The following is a 15,150-nucleotide window of genomic DNA, read 5'->3' on the forward strand; positions in this document are numbered from 1 at the left end:
AGATCCCTTTTTGAATCTTTGTTGCATATACATTTTATATGTTGTTTTCAATATTGGTTGATCTGGGTTGAAATCTTAGTTTTACCCTTCAGTAGCTTGACTTTGGGCCAGTGACTAAACTTCTCTGAGGCTGGCATTTCTTAACCTCTGAGATGTCATTTCTTCCTCTGTAACATGGGGCAAATATCTACCGTGCAAGAGTATGGTGAAAATTTACGTTAATTAGCTGCAGTAAGTAAAGCATTAATAAGTGCTCAATAAATGGTAGTGACTATTGTCACTGGAGTGCCTATTCTTTGCTCACAAAATATTTTGAAGACTGGTTTTATTTATTTTATTTTTATTTTACTTCAGGTGCATACTGTATCTGGCATTTCTCCCCATATTATCCCTCCCCACCCTCCCCACCCCCTGCTGTCTCTCCTCTACCCCCCCCCAACTGCCCCCAGTGTGTGATGATCCTCTCCCTGAGTCCATGTGTTCTCACTGTTCAACATCCACCTATGAGTGAGAACATATGGTGTTTGGCTTTCTGTTCTTGTGTCAGTTTGCTGAGAATGATGGTTTTCAGATTCATCCAAGTCCCTACAAGGGACATGAACTCATCGTTTTTTGTGGCTGCATAATATTCCGTGGTGTATATGTACCACATTTTCTTTGTCCAGTCTATCATTGGTAGGCATTTGGGTTGGTTCCAGGTCTTTGCTATTGTACACAGGGCTGCAATGAACATACAGGTGCATGTGTCTTTATAATAGAATGATTTATAGTTCTTTATATATATACCCAGTAATGGGATTGCTGGGTCAAATGAAATTTCTATTTCTAGATCCTTGAGAAATCACCACACTGTCTTCCACAATGGTTGAACTAATTTACACTCCCACTAACTGTGTAAGGTGTTCCTATTTCTCCACATCCTCTCCAGCATCTGTTGTCTCCAGATTTTTTACTGATGGCCATTCTAACTGGCATGAGATGGTATCTCAATGTGGTTTTGATTTTCATTTCTCTAATGACCAGTGATGATGAACATTTTTTCATATGCTTGTTGGCCTCATATATGTCTTCTTTTGAAAACTGTTTGTTCATATCCTTTGCCTACTTTTGAATGGGGTTGTTTGTTTTTTTCTTGTAAATCTGTTTTAGTTCTTTGTAGATTCTAGATATTAACCCTTTGTCAGATGGGTAGATTGCAAAATTTTTTTTCCCATTCTGTGGGTTGCTGGTTTTCTCTAATGGTGGTTTCTTTTGCTGTACAAAAGCTCTGAATTTTAATTAGACCCTAGTTGTCTATCTTGGCTTTTATTGCCATTGCTTTTGGTGTTTTAGTCATGAAGTTCTTGCCTATGCCTAGTTCCTGGGTGGTTTTGCTTATGTTTTCTTCTAGTGTTTTTAAGGTGTTTGGTTTTATGTTTAAATATTTAATACATCTGGAGTTAATTTTAGTGTAAGGTGACAGGTAGGGGTCCAGTTTCTGCTTTGTGCACATTGCTAGCCAGTTTTCCTAACACCATTTATGAAACATGGAGTCCTTTCCCCATTGCTTGTTTTTGTCAGGTTGGTCAAAGATCAGATGGTTGTAGATGTGTAGTGTTGCTTCTGGGGGCCTAGTTCTGTTTTATTGGTCTATGTCTCTGTTTTCATACCAGTACCATGCTGTTTTGATTACTGTAGCCTTGTAGTATAGTTTGACGTCTGGCAGTGTGATGCCTCTGGCTTTGTTCTTTTTGCTTAAGATTATCTTGGCTGTGAGAACTCTCTTTTGATTCCATATGAAGTTTCAGGTGTTTTTTTCCAGTTCTGTGAAGAGGGTAATTGGTAGCTTGTTGGGGATAGTGTTGAATTTATAGATTACTTTGGGCAGTATGGCCATTTTGACGATATTAATTCTTCCTAACCATGAGCATGGAATGTTTTTCCATCTGTTTGTGTCTTCTCTTATTTCTTTGAGCAGTGGTTTGTAGTTCTCCTTGAAGAAGTCCTTTACATTCTTTGTTAGTTGTATTCCTAGGTATCTTATTCTCTTTGTAGCAATTGTGAATGGGAGTTTGCTCTTGATTTGGCTCTCTGTTCATCTGTTATTGGTGTATAGGAATGCTTGTGATTTCTGCACATTGATTTTGTATCCTGAGACTTTGTTGAAGTTGCTTATCAGTTTGAGAAGATTTTGAGCTGAGACAGTGGGGTCATCTAGATATACGATCATGTCATCTGCAAATAGAGACAATCTGACTTCCTCCTTTCCTAATTGAATACCCTTTATTTCTTTTTCTTGCCTGAGTGCTCGGGCTAGAACTTCCAATACTATATTGAATAGGAGTGGTGAGAGAGGGCATCTTTGTCTACTGCCTGATTTCAAAGGGAATTCTTCCAGCTTTTTCCTGTTCAGTATGATACTGGCTGTAGGTTTGTCATATATAGCTTTTATAATTTTTATGATACATTCTGTGCATTCCTAGTTTATTGAGAGATTTTAGCATGAAAAGCTGCTGAATTTTGTCAGAGGCCTTCTCTGCATCTATTGAGATAATCATGTGGTTTTTCTCTTTGGTTCTGTTTATGTGATGGATTATGTTTATGGATTTGGTATGTTGAACCAGCCTTGCATTCCTGGGATGAAGCCTACCTGATCATGATGGATAAGCTTCTTGATGTGCTGTTGTAATCGGTTTGCCAGTATTTTCTTTTTCTTTTTTGAGACAGAGTCTTATTCCATCACCAGGCACCAGGCTGGAGTGCAGTGGCATGACCTCGGCTCACTACAACCTCTGCCTCCCCGGGTTCAAGCAATTCTCCTGCCTCGACCTCCTGAGTAGCTGTGACTACAGTTGCGCACCACCACGTCCAGCTAATTTTTTTGTATTTTTAGTAGAGATGGGGTTTCACCATGTTGGCCAGGATGGTCTTGATCTCTTGACCTCATGATCTGCCTGCCTCAGCCTCCCAAAGTGCTGGGATTACAGGGTTTTCCAGTATTTTATCGAAGATTTTTGCTTCAATGTTCATCATGGATATTGTCCTGAAGTTTTCTTTTTTAGTTGAGTCTCTGCCTGGTTTTGGTATCAGGATGATGTTGGTCTCATAAAATGAGTTAGGGAGGATTCCCTCCCTTTGTATTGTTTGATACAGTTTCAGAAGGAATGGAACCAGCTCCTCTTTGTATGTCTGGTAGAATTTGGCTGTGAACCTGTCCAGACCTGGACTTTTTTTTGGTTGGTACGCTATTGATTGCTGCCTCTACTTCAGCCCTTGTTATTGGTCTATTCAGGGTTCCAGCTTCCTCCTGGTTTAGTCTTGGTAGAGTACAAGTGACTAGGAATTTGTCCATTTCTTCCTGGTTTACTGATTTATGTGCATAGAGCTGTTTGTAGTAATTTCTGATGGTAGTTTGTATTTCTGTGGGATCAGTGGTGATATCCCCTTTATCATTTTTATTGCATCTATTTGATTTTTCTCCCTTTTCTATTAACCTGGCTATGGGTCTGTCTATTTTGTTGATCTTTTAAAAAAACCAGCTTCTGGATTTATTGATTTTTTTGAAGGGTTTTTGTGTCTCTATCTCCTTCAGTTCTGCTCTGATCTTAGTTATTTCTTGTCTTCTGCTAGCTTTTGAGTTTTTTTCTTCTTTCTCTAGCTCTTTCAATTTCGATGATAAGGTGTCAGTTTTAGATCTTTTCTTGTTTCTCATGTGGGCATTTATTGCTATAAATTTTCCTCTCGACACTGCTTGACGGTGTCCCAGAGATTCTGGTAAGTTGTGTCTTCATTCTGATTGGTTTCAAAGAACATCTTTATTTCTGCCTTCATTTCATTGTTTATCCCGTCAACGCTCAGAAGTAAGTTGTTCAGTTTCTAAGTGGTTGTGTGGGATTCAGTGTGTTTCTTAATCCTGGGTTCTAGTCTGATTGTGCTGTGGTCTGATAGACTGTTTGTTATGATTTCCGTTCTTTTGCATTTGCTGAGGAGTGATTTGCTTCCAATGATGTGGTCAGTTTTAGAGTAAGTGCAATGTGGTGCTGAGAAAAATGTATATTCTGTGGATTTGGGGTGGAGCGTTCTGTATATGTCTGTTAGGTCCACTTAGTTCAGCTCTGCATTCTAGTCCTGCACATCCTTATTAATTTTCTGTCTTGTTGATCTGTCTAATATTGACTGTGGAGTGTTGAAGTCTCCCACTATTATTGTGTGGAGTCTAAATTTTGTTTAGGTTGTTAAGAACTTGCTTTATATGTCTGGGTGCTCCTGTGTTGGGGGTGTATATAGTTAGGATAGTTACCCTGTTGAATTGATCCTTTTACCATTATGTAGTGTCCTTGTCTCTTTTGATCTTTGTTGGTTTGAAGTCCATTTTATCAGAGACTAGGATTGCAACCCCTGCTTTTTTTTGTTCTCCATTTGCTTGGTAAATCTTCTTCTATCCCTTTATTTTTAATCTATGTGTGTATTTGTATGTGAGATGGGTTTCTTGAATACAGCACACCAATGGGTCTTGACTTTTTATCCAGTTTGCCAGTCTGTGTCTTTCGATTGGGACATTTACATCATTTACATTCAATGTTAATATTGTTATGTGTGAATTTGATCCTGCCATTTTGTTACTGGCTGGTTTTCTTTCCCGTTGACTCATTTTCTTCATTGCATTTTTGGTCTTTGCCAACTGGTTTGCTTTTGCAGTGACTGATACTTGTTCCTTTCTGTGATTAGTGTTTCTTTCAGAAGCTCTTGTAGGGCAGGTCTGATGGTGACAAAAATCTCTCAGTAATTACTTGTCTGTAAAGGATTTTCTTTCTCCTTCACTTATGAAGCTTAGTTTGGCTGGATATGAAATTCTGGGTTGAAAATTCTTTTCTTTAAGGATGTTGAATATTGGCCCTCGCTGTCTTCTGGCTTGTAGGGTCATCTGCTGTGAGTCTGATTGGCTTTTCTCTGTGGGTGACCTGACTTTTCTCTCTGGCTGCCCTTATCATTTTTTCCTTCATTTCAACCTTGGTGAATCTGATGGTTATTTGCCTTGGTGTTGCTCTTCCTGAGAATATCTCAACTGGTTATTATTTTAACTTTCTCCAAATGCATTTCTAGTTCTCTAGAAGCTTGCTCCTCAGATTATGGTTCTTGAAACAGCAGATGTTTATGCTCAGCAGTGAAGTGTGTTGCAAATAAAGTATACTGCATGCTAAAGCATTCAGGTGTGTGAGACTTAGGTTCATTCTTTCCAGGCTTAGGTTAGCTGTTGATGCAGCTAATATAAGCAGTTGTCCTTGTTGAAGGAATTTCAGGAAAGCCAGGGTTGGTGGAGAAGGTCATGTTAAAAGTGAATTCCCAAGAGTGAATATTACTTAATGCAAATAAATTCAAAATAACTTAGTTTCTGGTGTTCATGAGGAAACTTAAGTGAAGAGACTAATAATTCAGTAAGTAGGATGAGTCGACAATTTGCTTGTTTGTGTATATGTGTGTTTGGTCAGGTTCCAGATGACAATTACTATTCCATGTCTAAGGCACTGGGCTGAGGAAAGGAATGGCAGTACAAAAATATTCTGGGCTCTTCTTTAACTAATTAAAGAGCAGGTAAATGATTATAATGCTATTGTGGGGTTACAACAATATACCTCTGGAAAGCAGTAGCCTAGGATGTATGTCAAATGGGTCATCCTGATAATGAACACTATTGAAATTCTGAGCAGGGAACATCCCTTCTCAATGGGCCACCTCTGGCCTCACTGACCTCCACCTCAGGGCTCTTTGTACTTGCTTTTCTCATTGCCTGGATGCTCTTCTACAGATGTTTTCATGGCTCTCTCCCTCACCTGCTCATGTGTCTGCTCACCTGTCCTTTTCTCAGTTAGGCCATTCTATTTGTGATGATGACATTCCTCTTACCCCCATTTTTTCTATAGCACTTACCAACAACTTCATGGTGCATACTTTCTTATTTATTTATGTATTGTCAATCTCCAGTGGCATGTAAATTTATGACGGTTGGGCTTTGTTTTGTTTCGTTCCATGTTCTATTTCCTGCCCCTAGAATAGTTCCTGGCATATAGTAGAGGCTCAATACACATTTGTTGAATGAATGGTAGCTTTACATGCTCTCTTTCTTATTTTTATAGAACACTGCAAGCTGGTTATATTTGCATTTTAGAGATTAAGCAGCTAAGATGTGGAGAAATACCTATGAATAGTTACAGATGCTAATAAGCAGCAGAGATAGAATTTGAATCTGGCCTCTGATTTCTCCCAGAGCCCCGGGTTCATGTATGTTCATAGAGACAGCATCTGAAACTTATATCCCTGTGGTATCATAGAAATATACTTAGTCTTTGTCTTTGGTTTCTGGCACAGAGCTCCTAGAACCCAGAGCTCCTGCATAATAAGGGTTATAGAGCATCTTTTGTATTAATGAGGTGACTATCGGCAAGCCCCTGGATAGTTTCGGGATTGGGTCTGGTCACCAGAAAGACCAACCCTTGATTAGAAGCTTGAAACGTTTTTGCATGCACCCAACCTCTAGGGAAGTGATAGGGGTAGGGACTGAGTCAATTACCCGTGACTAATGTTTAATCAATCATGAAAACATAATTAAAATTCCATAAAATCCCCTAAACAACAGAGTTCATAGAGCTTCTGAATGGGCGAACACATCCGTGTGCCAGGAGAGTGATATACCCCAATTACAGAAGATCCTTTTGTTAGGACCCTTTTAGACCTCGCCCTGTGTGCCACCTGGCTGTTTGTATCCTTTATGATAATCTCATAAACATAAATAAAGTGGCTTCCTGAGTTCTGTGAACCATTCTAGCAAATTCTTGTGATTCTTGTGGCTGGCATCTGAAGTGAGGGCAGTTTCTTGGAATTGAACCCTTAAATTTGTGGAGTCTAAAGCTAACTCTGAGTAGTGTCTGAATTGAATCGAATTGAATTATAGGACATCTTGCAGGTGTTGGAAAAGACTATGTATTTGATGCCAGGAGGAAAAACCTTCTCAATGCTCAAGATAAAACTGAATTCTCAGCCATATCTCTTCTGTTTTTTCCCCATTTCAGCAAATGCCACCCCTATCCTTCCAGTTATTCAAGCCAAAAACATTAGAGCCATTCTCAATTCATTCTTTTCATTCATCTCCTCCATCTGATCCATTAATAAGTCTGGTTAATTCTCCCTGATTCAGTTCCCTTTTCTCCTGCACTGCAATCATCTTTATCTGCATTGTTCCAATAAGCTTCTAAGTCTGTCTGCCTCCACACTTGCCCCTATAATTCATTCTCCACATCTCAGAATAAAAATGGCAAAAAGCTATGCACTGCCCATGCTGGGAACATGAACAGGGCTCCTATGGTCTTGGTGCTGCTCTTTGGATACTCTGGCAGCTTTCTTCATGCTGTGGCTTTCTCTGCAAGCACATAATCATTCCAACTTTTGGCTTCACTGGCATCTAACTTTAGTCTGCTGAAGAAAACTCCAGAATCTCCAGTCAAACTGTTCTTTTTAAATAATCCCCATGCCTTATTAATTTAGGAAAGTCCTATCTGCACAGAGCACCTTGCACCATCACAAAATGCAAAATAAATTCATATGAAATTATTATTCAAAAGCTAATTGTTTAATCTGCTTTAAATTGTTTTCTTTAGCTACAGCTGTGGTTTCATTCTGCATTTGTTATAAACCCTTAAGCCCTGACTGGCCTCAGCCAGTCAGCTGAGTTCAAGTTCAGTTCCTTGGACACGGGCCATTCTGGGCTACCCGGGGAATTGTACTAAAGATGGCAGTTTGGCTGGTCCACATGCTGTCTGCTTTGGATGAGGAAGAACAGATGAAAAGATGCAAAGGACAGCAGAGAGTTGCTGAATTCCTCCTGCTGGCTTCTTTTCACATGTGATCCTGCAGGCAGCTAACGAGGGCTAAGGAATGTGCTCTGGTCAGGGCACAGGGAATATTCTGGAACTGACAAGTAGTAATGCCTCCCATCTGGAGAACATCTAACCTCTATAGAGCCCTGCTGTTTTCAAAGCATTCTTCCATGCATTGTCACAGTTGACTTTTGCCACAACTCTGGCAGATTGTGAGGGCAAAGTTGTTATCTCCATTCAAAGCTGCGGAAAAGTTGTGACTTAGAGAATTGAGACTGCCCATGGCCACATAGCTAGTAACAGTCTTGATGGGCTTGAACACAGATGTACTGATTGTAATTTTCTTTCTGTTATTCTAAGAATGGCAAAAAAATTTGTTCTTGTGGGCCAACTTTGACTGATTGGCAGTATTTTCCTGGAGTGGTAAGTTCATAAATGGTTCAAGGCCATTGCTCTGTGGGAAAAGACATTTTGATTGGCTGGTGATGTCTGCCAGCAGTGAGGGAGACGATGTGGTGGCATATTGCTTTCTAGTTACTTCCCATGCCCCACCCCTCCCCTCACACTGTGCCATAATTTGCCTCTTTGCATTCTGCTTCTTTTGCTCCAGGGATGAAAAGAATAAGAAATACCACCTGTGCAGCTTAAATGCTACTCTCTTCTGTCCTGACCTTGTGTGGATATCTCTTTAGCTCTGATTGTGAATAACTCAGGAAACTATACAAGTTCATGTGCCTGTGGCTTCTTTGACAGAGAAGTTTAATGTGTTTTCTTCCCTCTGAGAAAGAGTAATAGAACAGGCCAGTCACAGTTACTATGTGAAGGAGTGGGCAATGTTGGTGTTAGGCACTGCAGTTGGATTCTTAGGTGCCAATCTAAATACTGTGAAGATAAGAATGAAGTTGCAGGCACATCTCCTCTTTACATCCACTGTGAGGAACTATGGAGTACTGATATGGTTTGGATCTGTGTTATCACCCACATCTCATGTTGAATTGTAAACCCCGATGTTGGAGGTGGGCCCTGGTAGGAGGTGATTGGATCATGAACACAGATTTCCCCCTTGGTGCTATCTTCACAATAGTGAGTGAGTTCTTGTGAGATCTGGTCATTTAAAAGTGCATAGCACCGCCCCTTCCTTTTCTCTTGCTCCTGCTCTGGCCATGTAATATGTGTGCTTCCCGTTCACCTTCTGCCATAATTATAAATTTCCTGGGGCCTCCCAGAAGCTGAGCAGATGCCAGCCTCATGCCTCCGGTACAGCCAGTGGAATCATGAGCCAATTAAACCTCTTTTCTTTATAAATTGCCCAATCTCAGGTATTCCTTTATAGCCATGTGAGAACAGACCAATCCAAGTACCAAGGGCATAGATCTCATCAACAGGGCTCTTCTTAATTCATTCCCAAGTCTGCATGGAGTGGCATAGACCTAAAGCATCCCCTCATTTTAGCTAAGTCACTCAAAATGTAAATTACACCAAAAGCAAAGCCACTTAAATAGAGAAACCCTCTGAAGTTTTTCCCATGCCCCACTGAATTTATCCCAGTGGAGTTCCAACAACTCTTCCATTCTAACTTCCTCATTAGTCCATGATCACCAGGTTGAATGTTTTCCCCTGTACTTTCTGGGTTTTACTTCTTTGCTAAGAAACTCACCTTCTCCTATAATGTGTTTATTGCCCATATACCCTGTCTTCATGTGTCGATATCATCTCCTTTGTTAAGTTTTTCTTAAGCATCCATTCGTCTGGGATTTATTCTTTCTCTATATTTCTTTGTTGTTGCTATCCTCCCTGCCCCAGCATTTTGCTTACACAATGTTTGTATTCTTTCTTGTATTATTGTTGTTGACTAAGTGCTCCCACTATCTTGTAGATGATGAGTTTTTTTCCAGGAGGAGCTCTTAGATCATCTTTTCTTTATTACCTAATATAATGTCTAGATTGGAGTAGAAATACAAAAATTATCTGTTGAATAAATATGCTCCTTTACAATGGCCAATCCAGCAAATCTTGTTTCTTCCAGGCCTTTTGTATTTTGAATGATTGACTGTGAAAGTCCCTGTCCACAAGCAACTTGCATTGTAGGTAGTGGTTGCTGATCAAACAAGAGTCTAGGCAAGGCAAGGTAATAGCTTAGGGATGACAATTCAGGGATGGAAATACAGATGGAAAGATGTGGATTGATTTGACATGTAAAGAGGAAGCAAAATCCAGGAGTTGGTGAGGAAATGAATTTGCAGGCTGAGGGGGAAGGACGTAAAAAAGATGGCTTGAAAATGTCTGCTGTCTCCAATGAAATTGATTGCGGTGCCAGTCATTGAGATAGGGTACTGAAAGAGGATGATGATTTTTTTAAGGGGGATTATGAAGAGTTTGATTTTGGGGTAGGAGCTTACATGGAGGCCAGGGTTGGAGGTTTGAATTAGGGATTCATCAGCACATCAGTGGCCTCTGTATCTGAAAATTCCTGTTTCCCCTGTGACCTTGCATTGTTTGCTGAGAGAAAGGGAGGGATTTGATGGAGTTACTGGTGAGAGGAGAAGAGAGAACATTTGAGACAGGCGTGCAAGTGGGCAGGGATTGTGTGTAGCCATGTGATGAGGTTATGAAGTCAAGTTGAGGATTTGGTTGAGATTGGCCTTCAATATAATTTACAGTGCCACCAACTGGCCCAGCTGTGAGATTTTCCCAGCATCCCTTAAATGCCCAGGTACACTTTTGAAGAAAATGGTAGTTGGGTTCATCTAAGTTGTAGATTTTGCCAGAGAGGTGGTATTTAGAGGCAGAGGGGCAAGAGAGTATAGGATATTTGTAAAATATTACTTAAAATAATGAAAATGAAATCAAAGCTAGAGAGGGAGGGAAGATAAGACAGGAAGGAAGAAATTGATAGGAGAAAGTAGAGAGATATCCCAGTGGTTAGGGAGAAGGTGGAGGGCTAGATGGTAGGTATACCAACTTTTGAAGAAAAGTTGTGGGATCATCTTAACCAGCTGGAAAACAAAAAGATTGTGAATGAAGAGCTGCATCGTTGAAATACTGACCTCAGAGGCAAAGAAATTTGGGGTTATCATAGGCCCTGGGTAGAGAATCACATGTTTGAAACAGCAAGGCTAATTTCAGAGACCTTGGGAAAATTTAGATCAAAGCAACTATATATATATATCATAACTAAAATATTGTGTGTGTGTATGGCACAGATTATTTGAACAAGGTAATAGTGGTTTAAAATTTTCGTTTTTTATTACGTTTTGGGGTACATGTGCAGATCATGCAGATTTGTTACGTAGGTATACATGTGCCATGGTGGTTTGCTGCTTCCCTCCCTCATCATCTACATTAGGTATTTCTCCTAATGTTATCCCTCCCCAATTCCCCAACCCCTTGCTGTTCCTCCCCTAGCCCCTCTACCCCTCAAAAGGCCCTAGTGTGTGATGTTCCCCTTGCTGTGTCTATGTGTTCTCATTGTTTAACATCCACTTATGAGTGCAGATATGGTGTTTAGTTTTCTATTATTGTCTCAGTTTGCTGAGAATGATGGTTTCCAGCTTCATCCATGTCCCTGCAAAGAATATGACTCATAAATTTTATGGCTGCATAGTATTCTATGGTGTATATATGCCACATTTTCTTTCTTTTTTTTTTTTTTTTTTTTTTTGAGATGGAGTTTCGCTCTTGTTACCCAGGCTGGAGTGCAATGGCGCGATCTCGGCTCACCGCAACCTCCGCCTCCTGGGTTCAGGCAATTCTCCTGCCTCAGCCTCCTAAGTAGCTGGGATTACAGGCATGCACCACCACGCCCAGCTAGTTTTTTGTATTTTTAGTAGAGACGGGGTTTCACCATGTTGACCAGGATGGTCTCGATCTTTCGACCTCGTGATCCACCCACCTCGGCCTCCCAAAGTGCTGGGATTACAGGCTTGAGCCACCGCGCCCGGCCTATGCCACATTTTCTTGATCCAGTCTATCCTTGATGGGCATTTGGGTTGGTTCCAAGTCTTTGCTATTGTAAACAGTGCTGCAGTAAACATATGTGTGCATGTGTGTTTATAATAGAATGTTTTATAATCCTTTGGATATATAATGGAATACCATTTGACCCAGTAATGGAATTGCTGAGATACCATCAATTACCCAGTAATGGGATTGCTGGGTCAAATGGAATTTTTATTTCTAGGTCCTTGAGGAATTGCCACATTGTCTTCCACAATGGTTGAACTAATTTACCCTCCTATTAACAGTGTAAAAGCATTCCTATTTCTCTACATCCTCTCCAGCATCTGTTGTCTCCTGATTTTTTAATGATCGCCATTCTAACAGGTGTGAGATGGTATCTCAATGTGGCTTTAATTTGCATTTCTCTAATGGCCAGTGATGATTAGCTTTTTTTTTTTTTCCTCCCTCAGGTTTATTTGTACAAATAGCACAGGAGGACCCCAGCCTCACGCAGATGGCAGCCCCGGGGGGTCACACCAGTCCTTCTGTCCTCACGTTGGCAGACAGAGATATCTACTCTGAAGCCTTTGTAGGGGCCTGGGCACCTTTGGGAGACTGAGCTGGAACTGAAGCTGGAGCTGCAGCTTGGGTCTTGTTTTGATCCTTGGCCTTGGCCTTGACCTTTGGCCGGCAGAGCCTGAGCCCCTTGGCAATGCGTGCACGAGCACGCTTCCCAAGCTTGGGGTGGGCAATGTAGGCAAGTCGACACCCCCCTTTGGGATCTTGGGCTTAACCTCCTTGGGCTTTCAGAGGGCCTTGATGGCCTCGGCACGTGCACGCATGGCCTTGGCATTGTTGGCCTGCGTCTTCTTTAGGCCCTTCTTGTAGTGCTTCTTGGCAAAGCGCATGTTCCTCAGGAACTTGGGGTCCACCCCCTTAAGAGATTCGTATCTTTGTGATCTGGGTTTCTTGATACCATTTCTGTGCCATTTTCGGGACTGCTTTTGTGTGGTGTTGTTCTTGGACTTGGCCATGTCTGCACCTAAGCCATGGTTCCCGAAGCACCTGGGACTGACAGAGCAATTAGCTTTTTTTAATATGTTTGTTGACTGCATAAATGTCTTCTTTTGAAAAGTGTCTGTAAATATCTTTTGCCCACTTTTTGATTTTTTTTTGTATATTTGTTTAAGTTCTTTGTTTATTCTGATTATTAGCCCTGTGTCAGATGGACAGATTGCAAAAGTTGTTTCCCATTCTGTTGGTAACCAATTCACTCTAGTGATGGTTTCTTTTGCTGAGTGGAAGATCTTAAGTTTACTTAGATCCCGTCTGTCTATTTTGGTTTTTGTTGCCGTTGCTTTTCGTGTTTTATTCATGAAGTTCTTGCCTGTGCCTATGTCCTGAATGGTATTGCCTAGGTTTTCTTCTAGGGTTTTTATGGTGTTAGGCCTTATGTTTAAATCTTTAACCCATCTGGAGTTAATTTTTATATAATGTATAAGAAAAGGATCCAGTTTCAGCTTTCCGCATATGGCTAGCCAGTTTTCCCAACATCATTTATTAAATAGGGAATCCTTTCTCCATTGCTTGTTTTAGTCAGGCTTGTCAAAGATCAGATGGTTGTAGCTGTGTGGCATTACTTCTGATGCCTCTGTTCTGTTAAACTCCTCTATGCACATAAACCTGTAGATCTAGAAGAAATGGATAAATTCCTGGACACTTACACCCTCCTAAGACTAACCCAGGAAGTAGTTGAATCCCTGAACAGGCCATTAACAAGATCTGAAGTTGAGGCAGGAATGAATAGCCTACCAACCAAAAATAGTCCAGGACCAGCTGAATTCTACCAGAGATACAAAGAGGAGCTGGCACCATTCCTTCTGAAACTGTTCCAAACAATACAAAAAGAGGGAATCCTCCCTAACTCATTTTATGGGACCAACATCATCCTGATACCAAAATCTGGCAGAGACACAACTAAAAAAGAAAATTTCAGGCCAATATCTATGATGAACATTGATGCAAAAATCCTCAATAAAATACTGGCAAACCAAATCCAACAGTACATCGAAAAACTTATCCATCATCATCAAGTCGGTTTCCTTTCTGGGATGCAAGGCTGGTTCAACATATGCAAATCTATAAATGTAATCTATCACATAAACAGAAACAAAGACAAAAACCATGTAATTATCTCCATAGATGCAGAGAAGGCCTTTGACAAAATTCAACAGCCCTTTATGCTGAAAACTCTCAATAAACTAGGTATCAATGGAACATATCTCAAAATAATAAAAGATGTTTATGAAAACCCACAACCAACATTATACTGAATGGGCAAAAACTGGAAGCATTCCCTTTGAAAAGTGGCACAAGACAAGGATGCCCTCTCTTACCACTCCTATTCAACTTAGTATTGGAAGTTCTGGTCAGGGCAATCAGGCAAGAAAAAGAAACAAGGGTATTCAATTAGGAAAAGAGGAAGTCAAATTGTCTATGTTTGCAGATGACGTGATTGCATATTTAGAAGACCTCATCATCTTAGCCCAAAATCTCCTTAAGCTGATAAGCAACTTCAGCAGTGTCAAGATACAAAATCAATGTGCAAAAATCAAAAGCATTCCTATACACCAATAACAGACAGAGAGCCAAATCATGAGTGAACTCCCATTCACGATTATTACTAAGAGAATAAAATACCTAGGAATACAACTAACAAGGGATGTGAAGGACCTCTTCAAAGAGAGCTACAAATCACTGCTCAAGGAAATAAGAGAGGACACAAACAGATGGGAAAACATTCCACGCTTATGGATAGGAAGAATAAATATTGTGAAAATGGCCATACTGCCCAAAGTAATTTATAGATTCAATGCTATCTCCATCAAACTACCATTGACTTTCTTCACAGAATTGGAAAAACCACCTTATATTTCATATGGAACCAAAAGAGAGCCTGCATAGCCAAGACAATCCTAAGCAAAAAATAAAAAAATAAAAAAACAAAGCCAGAGACATCATGCTACCTGACTTCAAACTATACTACAAGGCTACAGTAATCAAAACAGCATGGTACTGTATTAAAATTTTCTACCTTGATGAAATATTTGTAATTTCGATCATCATAAGATAAACAGAATCATGCTTTAAATATAATAACTGACCTAGGTGATATCATGGACTTAAGTTAATTCTGTAATTTTCCCCTAGCTAGTTTTTCTTTTTATTTTGGGGAACTTTCCACCCTCTCACATTACCTTTACTATCCTTGTGGGCTTGGAGAAACACCACTGGCATTGTTCCTGATACTGTTTCTAAACCTACAGGTTGTTGTGGGCACCTATAAACAGCACACAGCCCC

At 40.3% G+C, this 15,150-nt stretch overlaps 1 protein-coding gene and 1 pseudogene across 1 annotated transcript in view; one reads left to right on the forward strand and one right to left on the reverse strand.

Moving 5' to 3' along the window:
• The window catches only part of STK31 (serine/threonine kinase 31), a 492,334-nt gene that overhangs the window by 193,768 nt on the left and 283,416 nt on the right, over positions 1–15,150 (forward strand). The window lies entirely within an intron of this gene.
• LOC101042300 (large ribosomal subunit protein eL29 pseudogene) lies at positions 12,322–12,823 on the reverse strand (annotated as a pseudogene).

The sequence above is a fragment of the Saimiri boliviensis genome, chromosome 10 (genome assembly GCF_048565385.1).
Source record: "Saimiri boliviensis isolate mSaiBol1 chromosome 10, mSaiBol1.pri, whole genome shotgun sequence".
Classification (NCBI taxonomy): Eukaryota; Metazoa; Chordata; class Mammalia; order Primates; family Cebidae; genus Saimiri; species Saimiri boliviensis.